This window comes from Microtus pennsylvanicus, chromosome 1 (assembly GCF_037038515.1).
Source record: "Microtus pennsylvanicus isolate mMicPen1 chromosome 1, mMicPen1.hap1, whole genome shotgun sequence".
NCBI classification, from domain to species: Eukaryota; Metazoa; Chordata; class Mammalia; order Rodentia; family Cricetidae; genus Microtus; species Microtus pennsylvanicus.
This window is the reverse complement of record NC_134579.1, coordinates 4,730,542-4,745,057: the sequence shown is the minus strand read 5'-3', so window position 1 is coordinate 4,745,057 and position 14,516 is coordinate 4,730,542.

The window sequence follows — 14,516 nt, the reverse complement described above, 5'->3', positions numbered from 1 at the left end:
TTAAAAGTTTTTCTTATGAAATGATACATATGGTTGATTCATTAGCTTAAATTTGCTTTTATTAAATGGTCAATGGTAGAAACGTTCTGGTATATTAGAGTCTTAATGGAGGTTAGTTTAAGAAAACATATCTGGAAGATTCTCATGTTGGAGCAGGAGAAATGGAAAGATGGGACTACTTATTGACAAATTCTTGTGATTTGAATCCAAAAACCTGTTGGAGTAATTTTCAGGTCAGATGTGGGGGAAGAACATGATCACCTGTCAAACTTTGGGGAACAGAGAGTGAGCGCTTGTCAGACTGTGAATATGGGGATCACTTGCCCCAGTCTGGACCTACTCCCTGCGCCAACAGCCAGGTTATGTCCTTAGAAAATGCAGTGAAGAAACTGGAAGAGCTCAAGCAGTGACAACAGCATATCTGCTTGTGCGAGTGCTGAGTGAGTGAAAAAAGAGATGAGGAATGAGTGAAGATGATGAGTGAGAAAATGCTCCCGGGTTTGGCGTCAACAGTCAGCACATTACACCACACCCTTCTTGAGGCAGCTCTGTTTGGGATTCCCTCTCTTTCATCATCTGTATCTCCTGTAATTTTCCTCTCGCCACCGTTTTCAATAGCCTCCTTTGATGGATGCTCCAACTTAATCTTTTATATGGAGTACTTTTGTGTTCAGAGAAGTATTTATGTGATGTTACAAATGTAAATTTTCATTTTTTCTGCAGTTTGTATAGCCGGTGCTGAACTTGGCTTCCGAGCATTCTAGTCTACAAACTACAACATATTCAACTAATGAGCATAATCTTTGCAGCTATGTGTTACCTTGGTTTGCTGTTTGGCTTGCATAATTTGGGGAGTGACAGTAACTTGTCCTTTTACACTATTTTTTAATGATTCCTATGTCTTTTTAATAATCACCTATGTCAAAAAGAAAAAGACCAAACACCCTTGATCTTGATGATACTCCAACTCTGCCTACATATTCATTGTAAGAACACTAGCAGAGAAACAATGAATATTTTGTTCCTTCCTTTATTTTTGAGATTATAATTGGATCATTTCCCCCTCAAAGCCCTTTCATATACCTCTAATTTCTCTCTTTCAAATTTACAACCTCTTTTTCATTAATTGTTTTTACATACGTACTTGTACATATATATGTATACTATAATATAGATTACATATACCACATACATACAGACATAGACAGGTGCATGCACACACACACATACACACACACACACACACACACACACACACACACACATTTCTAAAAACTACCTGCTCAGTCTGAATAACACCACTAGTGTGTGTATTTCAAGGCTGACCATGTAGTATTGGATAACCAGTTGATGTACCTTTCCCTAGGGAAGACTGTTTCTCCCAGTCTCTGCTCTGCTCAGTTGCCTGTCATTCTTTGTGTAGGATGAAGCCCCCTGAGTTTTCCTCTTTTCACTTTGGAGTGTCTATTGGTGTCATTCTTATTCAGTTCATGTGTAGGAAGTCATACTGTTGTGACTTTAGAGATGGAGCTTTTGACATTCACAGGAGACACAGTCCATTTTTATTTATATGTGGCTTTTTACTTTCTAAAGAAACATTGCAAGCTTTCTTCTCTTACTTTGTTTTTACATTTATTGATTGGGTGTCTAAGAAGCAGGAGTTTATGGATAAGCATGGGCCAGAGAACATGTGTAGGGTCGGAGGACAACTGTCCTTCCACCATTTGGGTTCCAGAGGTCAAACTCAGAGCCAGGCTGTGAGTAAGTACCTAAACCATTTCACCAGTCTGCATGTCTTTTAATAATTACATTTTGCCAAAGTAATGAATTGTGGTTCAGATTTTTTTAAACAGTTAAAACTAATTTTCAAAGTGGCATTTCAAGAAGCCTGTGTAGTTATTTCTAATAGACTGGGGCACTGGGCTCATAACTCTCATGCTTCAGAAGAAAGACTGCCTCACAGTAAATGGCTATTAAATTTGTGCATTTGTGAAGGATTGGAGCATTTAAAATGAAGGCGAAGACATAGCCCTTGTCAATTTCATTTCATCACATGCAATTGTTGAACATAATGGTGCTTGCTTGAAGTTGCAAACCCTCCACATTCTATGGTTGGTCTCTATCCAGCAGGGAAGGAAACAGAATTCATGTGCCCTGTTCCTGTTTAACACGCTTAAAAACAGGAAACAAGTGTACATTTAACTCAGCAATTCTGGCCTTTCTGAGTTTTTCCTCTTTAAAAATATCTGCAGTCTGAATTACAACCTATCCCTCTAGAAATCATAACCTATCCTTCTGGTTACTCAAAACCAGTCCCTGAATACTAAAGCTGAAGAGATGGATTTCAATTCTTGGAAGTCATCTCAAATGTCCACAAACATGAATGCTCCTTTTTCTGTGTTTGTCACCTTTGTCCACTTGGAATAGCATCTAAACTCCCTGGTTGGAGGCATGGCTTAGTAGTTAAGAGTATTTGTAGCTCTTCCACGGGACAAGAGCTCAACTCCCAGCATCCATGTTGGGAGGTGCACAGTTACCTAAAACTCCAGCTCTAGACAATCTGATGCCCTTTTCTGGCCAGGACATGAGTATACTTGTAATAGCAACTCTCACAGACACACATACATGCATAAAAATATAAATAAATCTTAAAGTAACTCTCAAATTGATCATTTTCACATTTGATTTTTATTTTTTAAACTGCAGAATTAATATTCTGTAGATACTAGAATATTTGCTTTAGGAGTTCTTGTAGTAGTAGTATTACTAAGTTTTGCATAAAAATGAATTAAAAATGGTTGAAGATCCTAATATAAAGCCTGATTTTTGAAACTGTCTAATTAAAACATAGACAGAAATAGCTCAGAATATGGATATGTAAGGAGTTTCTTTGGAATCTAGCTACACAAAATATAATAATAAGAAATGACAAATGGGACTGCATGAAATTAAAAGGCTTCCACAGAGAAAAATAAATAACAACAGAATAAATTGAAAAATTTTTACATTATATGCATCAGAGAGTGTATTGCTATTTAGAATATCATAAATATATACATGAATAAAATACTCAAAAGTTTAAACACATACAAGTTGGCAAGTGAACTTAATATATAACTCTCAAAAGTGTTACACATGGCTAAACAATATGTAGAAAACTGTTCCACTTCCTTGTAGATCAAGGCAATGCATACAAAAACTATGTAGTGTCTATCGCATTCTATTTGGAATGGCAGTAACCAAAAAATAACAACATATATTAGCAATTGTGTGTGTGTGTGTGTGTGTGTGTAGGGAGGTATTCACTGCTTATAAGAATGAAATCCACTTCAGACACAGTAAATCTGTATGTCTTCTTCAAAAGACATAGAGAAAAAGAAAAGAAAAGAAAAAGAAAAAGAAACTACCATCTGATTCAACTGTATCACTCTCCTGAGTATATTGTGGAAAAAATCTAATTCAGTATAGCGTGCAGTACAAATCACAAGAGTTGAGGCATACAATTGACCTAGGTACCTATTAACAAAAGAATGGATAAAAGAAATGTGGTATATATATGCAGTGTGGTTAAATTCAGTCATAAAGAATAAGATTGTGCCATTTTCAATAAAATGGATAGATTAAAGATCACCAAGTTGAGGCAAATAATTCAGATCCAAAAAGACATAGTATGGGTTGCCCATGTTTTCTCTAGTGTTCATAATTACAATATGTAAATATGGCATGAAAGTGGATGGAACATCATTAAAAGTAAAGAATGGGTTAGTGGTGAGCTGACCATAAGCATCGTATGTGTAAAGATATTTAAGACCTTATTTTGTATACTTAATAATAAATAGCACAAATATTTATTAGATCCTCTAAAATTGATAATTTTGTTACTTAAAATAATTCTGTGTTTTTTGCTTTTGTTGTTAATGTTCTTGCTTGCTTGTGCCATAATGGTATTCATTGTGGAGTACTTAACAATACTGTCAAAGTCCTACTTTGTAGAAGTAAGGTGACATCAGTGAAGGTTTCACCAGCACCACTTTCAAATTAGATGCTTCTGTTTGTTATGAAAGACCCCCATCTTTCATCTTGTTGGGCATGAACAATATAAAAATAGTTAAAAGGAAAAGCTAATGCTTTTAGAACTTTGTTGTCATCTAAACGTCATTACAGATGTAGACTAGCCCCAGCCTCAGAACTTATAAGTACACATATTATCACGTCCTGTGGGTAATGCTCCTCTGCACAAGGAGACATAAAGCACTGCCCTAAAATGAACGACATATACGGAGTATGTTAACATGCACTGACAATCCACCTATCATAGAAGTCAGCAATCATTTCTTACTTTATCAAAATCAACTTGATCCATAACTATAAACATTTTCTCTTTTTGCCATAGCAATCCTGTAAAATACTATGATTTATGAAAACATATAACACAGTTGTCCCTCTAGATATCAGTTTATTTATAACAGTGATTCTCAAACTAAAGAGACAATTAAAAACGATGAAATTTATACTACAGAAAGTCATTATTTGTTGTATTAGTTGGGAATGACATGTATGAACTTGCATTATTACAATTACCCCAGATGACATGTGCTTCTACTTGACAACATTTTGTGAAAGAGTGATTAAATGCCTAGTTTATAGCTCATTTGCCAAGGGTGTCTTTTCACTTTGGAGCCAGGTCGCAAAAGTCTAAAGTCACCACAAGTTTTCATTTTGTGTTTCAGGCAAAAAAAAATGCAGAAAACTGGTGATAAATAATATTGTAGGGATTGAAGGTTTCAATCTGCTTGTTGATAGAAGTATCAAGTGTCTACATGATAAGAGCCTAACTCTGCAATTCTAGTTTTAAAAAAAAGTTACATATATATTTTAATCATATAAAAACATATGCTATATTCTACAATACTAGTTTAAAGGGTTTTCTATCAATAATAGCTTATGAACATTAATATTATTCGACCATGTTACATTCACACAGAAACATGCATTCCACTTATTTTGATTACTAAGAAATTATTATAGTGATTTTCAAAAGTGTTCCTTGAAAGTTAGGATCAAAATTAAACTTATATTTGAATTGCTGAATAATAGAGCAACAGCTAAAATACTGTGCCATCAACCTGTCTTTGTTTAGGAATTTTTTCTCAATCATTTTGGACTTGAACATTTTAAAGATTCACTCATTCAGAAATATTCATGGGAGATATAGAAATGAATAAACAGCTCAGTGCAAGTTTGCAAATCAACAGAACAACATCAAAAACCAAACTTTTCAAAGAGACAATACACAGTAGCCAAGAGGAGAGGAATTTACTCGTTCATTAAAAGTTAACAACAGGAAGAAAATGAAACACATTTGAAATGAAATTATGTATCTCCTAGAAAAGTAAGAGTTTCAAATATGTGGAAAGTTTTTTAAAATTCTTGTAAATAACCCTCAAGATAGAGAGATTATAAAATTAAAAATGATGAACATTTGACCCCAAAAACCACTTCTGATAGCCTGAGAATGCACTCAGAGTTTTGACTATTTAAACCAAAATTGAAACCAAACCTTCATTCTTTTTTTTTTTTTTTTGGTGATGTATGTCTTTAATCACAGCACTTGGGAAGCAGAAACAGGTGCATATCTGTTAGAATGAGACCAATTTAGTCTACATAGAGAGTTCCAAGGCAGCAAAAACTACATAATAGAGAGATCCTGAAAAAAAGAAGACAAACCAACCAAATAAAAACAAATCAATGAAAAAAATAAATAAAGTTTACTAGAAGATAGGGCATGTTTTAAATTCGAATTCTTTTTTATTAGTTGATTATATGGGCCTATTATTTACTTTGCCAATTCTTTCTTTAAAAACAAAACAAAACAGGATATTTGTAAGTCATTGTGAATCTTTAAGACAGGATCTAGTAGCATCTAACCAGCATAATGCCTAACCTAAAACAAAGCAGGTCTCAGTAAGAGTTATACTTCCCTTCCTAAAACCTTCATTCTTAAAACAGAAAACTAAAGCTAGGACCTTAGAACTAGAGAGATAGTTCCATGATAAACATGCCATAGAAGAATGAGCTCAGACCCTCATAATCCGTGTGTGGTATCTCTCATCTTTAGTCTCAGTGCTCTGAGAGTGGGATGGGAAGCAGGAACAGGATAATCTGGATTATCCTGTGCCAGATTAACCTGTACATACATCACCCAAACAGAAAGAGACTGTCTCAACTAAAGTGAGAAGGTGAGGGACAACATTGGGGCTGCTTCTGACCTGTGCTGTGTGTACTATGACCCTCCAACAAGCCCCCAGACTTTATGTAGCACATTTGGTGACATGTCAGAAGCTCCAATGACGTCGTGCAACCCAATTTACAGGCAGCAATGTCTGCCAAAACAAGAACAAAAACTAAGTCAATAGTTACAGGATGTAATTTGGAAAGTCCTAAATGTACTAACGTTGCATTTTGGCTTCTGTCCTCCAACTTCTTGTTAACTGTTCCTGTTAATCCAAGTGTGTGAACCCAGGGTATGAATTTTGTGCTTAAAAGCCAAGAGCAGTCAACTTCGAGCCTGCATGATTTGGGCAAGTTCCCCATGCAGGAGTCAATTGGTGAATACAGGCTTTGTGTTTGGCTTTAAGAGTGTTGTGATCTTTTGTGGATGAATCTCTCAACAACATATATAATCACACATACACATATAAAAAGATTGAAAAAATAAAAATTTAAAAAACAATCTAGCCTTAAAAGACAAAAACAACAATAGAAAATATCAAACTGTAAAATCTAATAAACCGATCATGTTGGAGGTTTGGCTAAGTAGAACTTAAAACATTTGACCTGTAAAATGGAGCATCTGCACCAGAAGATCACAGAATAGGGGAGCACATTTGAAGCTGGAGAATAGGAACCCAATTCCTAACCTAATATGTGGTAAGGTTTTTGACAGGTCTATCATGTAAAATGGCTGTGGTTTATTTGAACAATGTTAAAATTTTCCAGGAGAGATTTTTTTAAAAAAAAAAAAACAAGTAAATGAATGAACAAACGGAGGAAATAATTTCTGAATTTAAACAAAACAATGGTCAAATATAATGCACTTTAGGATCCAAGTAAAAAAATGTAAGAGGCTACTGACAAAAGAGATTCTAATAGCTAGTAGCGAGTGGTGAAAGCCAGTGGATTTGAGCAAATAGCATAGTTATTAACTAGAATGAGAAATCCAACCACCTTCTGCACTATAAAATAGTCCATGATGACAGGAGGATTTGGGGTGAGGAAATCCAAGGACAAAGTTCAAGGAAGCTGATACCTGAGAGGTTTCGCTGAGAGGTCACGTCAGCCCTAGGAGACAGCACTGGAGTAGCATTATGGGGGAGTACAGACCTGTCCTTCTTAGTGCAAATGAAGAATGTGTTGATGTCACCTTCCTGAGGGGGTGACATGTGTCGAGAGTGAGCCCTTGTACTGGAGAAGCGTGAGAGATGTCAGGAATTACTAAAATTCAGTCAAGAACTTTCTGAGAGCAGGATGAAGAAGTAGGGATCATGTGAGCCAGAGAACAGGAAGATAGGGAAGAAGGGAGGTGAGATCACTTTATGAAGTGTGTTGGAATGAAGGGCCAAGATGGGTTGTGTAGGATATAGATGAGAAGAGACCCCCAGGAGGCTTGGACTCTGAAAGTCTGACAATTTGATTTTAGTCCCTGGAAGGCACATAAAGGGCAAAGGAAACAACTGACTCCACATGACCTCCATACATGTGCCATGGCATGCAGGCCCACTGAAACGCACACACACACACACACACACACACACACACACACACACGTGCAAACACTACATATGTGTGTGTGTTTGCTAAATTATAGTGCGATGAGAAGAACTTTATATGTATGTTTGTGTATATGTGTATGTGTGTGTGAACCCATATATGTGATTGGTTAATGATTCCTTAGACATTGAGGTACCAGAAGATGATAAAATACTAAGTGTACGGAAGCCAGGTATTGTGGAATGCTATCTGCTGCCCCCATGCGTAGCAGCTCTCATCTTCATCAGATCAGCTGTGCCCTGTACCTCCAGGAATGAGAATGATGATGTTTCCTCAGCAAAGAAGGGGGCAGAGGGGCCATTGGATACTAACTTCATCTTCCAGCTACTTTTCTCTTTCTTCCTATACAAAGAATTTGTAAGCAGGTCAGCCTTAATCACATGTGGTTCCTGGGTCTTTGAAGCAGGCCCTGTAAGGTTAAGTAGAGAGCATTTCATGTATGTGTCTATGAGGAAACCATCATCCATGTTCAGTTAAAACTTTCCAGTGTGGCTGTTTGGGGGTCCTCATTTCTCTTGTAAGTAACCACCCCCCCCATTTTCTGAATGAGAATCCATTCAACTCATATCCAGGGTACACTTTTGTGGAGACTGATAAGGAGGGGAAATCTTCTTTCTATCTTTTCTGGGAAGGGATTCTTGTAACATGTTGTAAGCAAGACATATAATTTACAGAGGTATCTGCTTACTGCTACCCATACCATTTCTCCTAGTCCTTAATAAAGTTCAATGGTGTTTTAATTCTTTCAATTTCTCAATGGAGTCATGTTCTTTCTTGCTCTGGGAACTTTACCTGTCATTCTGTTTCTGGAATATCATTGCTTCTCAATATCTTAAACATTTTTAGTCATGGTAATGATTTCAGTTTTTTGTTCTTTTTACTGTGTTAATAGATTTTTTAATGTAACTTTCTAATTATTTTCCTTATTATTTATTGCACGTCTAGATTCTTCTTTACAGAAAATTTAATTAGGTAATTTTTAAATGTCTTTCCTACTTACTTGCTTCTAAGCCCCATTCAGGTAGGGAGCAAAAAAAAAAAAGATTTGTTTTTGCCTCTGAACAATTTTTAATACTGATGCTTTAAACTAATATTTGAATGAATCACACATAAACACTCTTTCCTCACTTCTACACCAGCATTTTGTCATTTTTAAAAATTTTATCCTAACTATTCTGACTGGGGTAAAATGAAATCTCAAAGTTGTTTTAATTTTTATTTTCCTGATAAATAAAGATTTTGAATGTTAAAACGTATTTCAGCCATTTTATGTTCACCCTTCTTCGGTCAGGCATGCTCACCAGGCTAGACCTTGGAGTAGTATGTACAGGATCTGTCTTGGTAACAAGGTTGTATGTGGTGTGTGAGGCCCTCTGAAAGAGGGTTAGGCCGGAAGTACCTTGGAAGAAGCCTATGGGTTAGTTGCAGAGCAGGGCACTAGGTGTGGGGTCAGGACTAGAACTGGTGGGTTGAAAAAAATTCATGGAGGGGAGGGTCAGGAAGAATCATAAGGCTAGATCCAGAAATGGATGCCCCCTTTATCTGTTCCTAAAATGCATGCTCTAACTCCCTTCCCTTGGAAGAGATCCCCAATCTCAGTCCTTTACTAGATACCTAACCTCTGTGTATTTGAGTAGAAACACCCAGATCCAAAACTTGAGAGCTAACATCCATGAATAAAAAAAATTCATTTCATCTTTTGGGATCTGGGTTAAATCACTGAAGATGATTGTTTCTAGCTCTATTCTGCAAATTTCACTTTTCCAAATAGTTGAATAATATTTCATCATGTAAATATATCACATATTTATTATCCATTCATCAGTTGATGAACAACCAGTACTGAAAAGGTTAGCATGGTTTAGTTTATATTAGGGAGTCAGTTTCAGCTTTTAGGATAAAGTTTTTTTTTTTCAAACAGAAACACAAACAATATGTAAAAACACATGAAAAGCACAAAAAATAGGAAGTATAAGAGTCCAAGAAAATGAAAAGCTGGATAGCAATTCCGGTGATTAAATCCATTGCATCTCAATCCATTTCCACAAGGGGCCATGGAAAAAGGGTAGGCAGAAACTTGCCAGACCCAATAGGTATGGAAAAACCAGGACCATCCTATTGTATTCTATTTCTTGAAATGAAATCCCCAAAAGAACTAAGTCTTCTGACCAGCTATGTGACCATCTTAAAAAGGCAGGTTCTCCATAATCTCTGAAGACTGCAATACTGGATTCCTAAACCTGTTTCTAGGATGTGCTTAAATGTTTTTAAAGTAACATTTATTGGTTTCTGGTTACAATATCATATACAGTTATTATCAAAGAAAAGAGAACAAGGAATAAAATAAAAACCATCTGTGATGAAATAGTTTCATTCCGTACGAGGATAACTAACGTGACCTGTAGCCTCCCTTTCTCAAGGCAGTTGCCTGACACAGTACAGGGAGGGCCAAGTAAGACAGCAGAACCACACCTCACTGTGGGGTGAGACAGTAAACACGGGAGAACGGCTGTGCGACCAGGGTCCCTGAGTTAGCACAGCAGTATAAATCCTCAGATTCTTCCCTGATTCCTACTACAGTGACAAACAGCCGGTGTGGTAGCGGGAAACATAAAGCTCAGCTCAGAGGTGAGGAGGAGAGACATAAAAGTTCTCAGTGGAAAGGGAGACAGAAAGAAAGCAGATTATTCTTGGTTCTTCTAAAATATTGTAATAAAATACGTCACTGTGTATGCCATGAATACATAATAAAATTTACAATTGAGAGGAGATGTCAAGTGCGAAACAGTGTGTTCGAGAAGATAAGGAAGTTTGCCGCTCTAGAGAGCGCTGGCACACTCGGCTGAAATGGTTGAGACAGATCCTGCTCTCTACCAACCTCGCATCTGCTCCCGAGATTTTCTTTGAAGAAACGCTGCTGCCCACATTTCATCAGACAGGGCAGTCTCTCTCATCAGCTCCAGGTTCTAACATTTGACCTAAGATAATAAATAACGGCTATCCATCTTAGCTTCCATCTCGGTCCTGATTACTGGCTTTGAAATTAGGGGTGTGGCTCAGTTGAGGCTGTTAAGAATTGGGCCAGACTTTTACCAACATACCCAGGGAATATTTCTTTCTAATGAGCTGGAACTACGTGAGCATACACTTGGAATTTAAGGAAGCACCATGACAAGAAAGCCTGCCTTCTCAAAACTGAAGCTAATTCTTTACCAGAGTGGACCTGAGCTCTCCGATGGCCTTCAGCCTTGATAGCTCCTACATGGTCCATGTCCATTTAAAAATATTATTTCTTAAAATATTTTTTTAATTAGCATTCAGTGAATGAGTTTCCTTTAGGCATCTTCATATACATTAACATTCGGTTGATCCCTTGTTCCCTGCCCCTACTGTCCACTCCCTGTTTGAACCCTTGGGGCCCCACTTTCGTTTTCTCTGTTCTCTTCCATTTTCATGAAAATCACAAGGGTTCGATCACCTCCTCCACTCCTTTGTTTTTTTAAAGGTTTGTTCTATTTACTTTTCTTTTATGTGAATGGGTGTTTTGATTGAATGCGTGTATGTGCACTGCAAGCTGGCTTGGTGGCCAAGGCAGTCAGAAGAGTGAGATGGCTTTTCTGTAGCTACTGAGGGCCAAACCCTGGTCCTCTGCAAGAACTGCAGGTGCCCTTCACCTACAAGACATCCCCAGCACTCTAATTTTTATTATATTAATTTTGTGAATGTGTACGTGTGTGTGAGAGAGAGAATGTGTGGAGATATGCATTCCATGCACAGGTATGGAACTATGTGGGTTCCGGGAATCAAATCAAAATTTCAGGCTTGGTGGCAAGCATCCTTACCCACTGAGCCATCTCACTGTCTCCCAAGTTTTCCCTCTGAAGATCTTTCAACACCCTGGGAATCAAATCAAGTCTTTGGGCTTGGTGGTAATCCATGGACATTTTTTTTAATTTAGTTATTTATTAAAGATTTCTGTCTCTTCCCCGCCACCGCTTCCCATTTCCCTCCCCCTCCCCCAATTGAGTCCCCCCCCCACTCCTCAGCCCGAAAAGCAATCAGGGTTCCCTGTCCTGTGGGATGTCCAAGGAACCCCCACCTCATAGCAGCATTGTTTGTGATAGCCAGAACCTGGAAACAACCTAGATGCCCTTCAATGGAAGAATGGATGAAGAAAGTATGGAATATATACATATCAGAGTACTACTCAGCAGTAAAAAACAAGGGCTTCTTGAATTTTGCATGCAAATGGATGGAAATTGAAAACACTATCCTGAGTGAGGTAAGCCAGACCCAAAAAGAGGAACATGGGATGTACTCACTCCTATTTGGTTTCTAGCCATAAACCAAGGACATTGAGCCTATAATTAGTGATCCATGGACATTTTTATGACACTATGCCAAACTCTTCATTTCTTCTTAGAGAACAGTTGCTACTAATAACCTGACACCGTTCAAAAAACAGCTCTGATAATCTTTCTGTCTCTACGTAGTTTACAAGGCTAAAATTTCAAACATTGTTACATGTGCTGAACATATCTTATTGGTATAGGTTTTTGAAAAATTGAAGAAGTTATTGCTCAATCATATTTTCCACAGGCAGCTAGTCTTTCTAACCAAGTTCAAGAGATCCAATTGGTTCACAAATGAGTTCTTCCACTCTTTCAGGAATGGATTATCCCTGTGAATTAACTTGGCTAGGAGCAGTGCCACTCAATGTACTGGTCACTAAGTACAAGTGCTCATGAACACTAGAAATGACCAGTCTGAATGTGAGCTGTGAGTTTAAAATATACACAGGAGAGTGTTACGAATTTTTCTTTGTCCTGCCAGCCAGGTCCCAGATAATGACATGGAGACTTCTTATTCATTATGCAAGCTTAGTCTCAGCTTAGGTTTGTCCCACTAGCTCTTAAAAGTTAAACTAACCTGCTTTTATGAATCTATGTTTTACCATGTGGCTCTTTACCTTTATTTCATTCTGCATGTCTGACTTCCTCCATGCCTCACTGTGTCTCCTCTGTGCCTCAATTATCTCCTCCTACTTCCTCTCTCTACCTGGACACCCTGTCTATACCTCCTGCCCAGCTATTGACTGTTCAGTTCTTTTTTAAAACCAATCATAGCAATATGTCTTCACACAGTGTATAAAGATCCCATTAAATGAGAGTGTCGGCATAATGTAAGAGGGAATATCATATATTATAATAACTACCGATTACATGTTGAAATGCTAACATGTTGACATAATTAAATACTTGATTTTATGTTTCTTTATATCTTTTTTGTATGTAACTACTGAGAAAATTCAAAATTATAGATGTTGGTTGCATCTGTGATTTTCATTATTTTTGTAATGACAGCATTTGACTAGAGAATTTCTTATTAAATATCATAATATAGAAGATGGGTAAATATCTGTATATAAATACATGTTATACATACATATAGTTGGAGAAAGTAGATTCAGTTACACAAGTCTTCAGACTAAGGTGAACTGAATTTGTCTTTCACTTCGAATTGACAAATAAAGCAGGCTTAAAGCAGTGTTTTCAGGAAGAGTGCTAAAGAGACTTAGAACTTGCTTCTTTTTTTTTCCCAGGATAGAGAAGACAGTGAACTAAGGAGCTCTGAAGAAAGAAGTAGTAGAGAAAGATTAAACCTGAGTACAGTCAAAGTGTTCAATACCGCCCACCATGATGCCAATTTATGAAAAGCTCTGTAAGAGCAAGCTGAGACTTCAATAGAAAGAGAATCATGCTGGATAACGAAACTGAGTCTGGAGGGAACGGCTGCAGTTAGCACATCATTGTAGTAGTGGACATAAATAGGAGACTGGAGAAAGACTCAGAGCTGCTTACCTAGGAATTGAAACACAGTCCAGATCTTTGCATAGCTGGTGCAGGGTTAAACATCACGTCAATGTGATTTATTGAGGACCAGCAGGCCTCTGGGGTGAGGAACTGGAAGAAAAACGTAGCAAAAGTAAAAGGGGGAGTTCTGTGCTTCTCAGGTTAATAGTGAGATAGCCAGGACAAACTTCCTCAGTTTGATGTAAGATGGACAAAGGAGAGTCCCTATACTGCGTCGATTGCGTCACATGGAAATAGAGATGTGTGGTGGGAATGATCCTCAAATTCCAATCAAATAACAGGAATCCTGTGAAGAATATAGGTCTTGATGAACTGATTCCAAATTACTTACAATGACTCTGAGGCACAACAGAGCAAACAGGCAAACAAACAAAGATTATATTGAATGAGCCTCTACCAAACCTTCTTTGTCCTTAGGGAAAGTGAATCCTCATTTTAATTTATATTACACTGAAGAAAATACATGTTCTTATGTTCTACTAGAAAGATTGGGGAAGGAGGTTTTAAACAGCACACTCATAGAAAAGGAAAGTTTTTGAAAGGGATGGCACTCAATTAGACTCAGCCAGGTCGGTAACCCCACTCATACCCACCCTTGACAAGGACACAGTTTGTGTCTTGTCATTGTTCCAGACATGAAAGGGAACAGCCTCTGCCAAGTGGCTTACAACTGCTATCCTAGAAAATGCAGAATGTCACATGGGAAAACTTAATGCTTACATACGAAAATATTATTTGGTTGCACATATGAATTCTGTTAGATTCAGTGGTATGTGGAGGCTGTAGAGATATGTGCAGTGTTTTCCAGGTGGT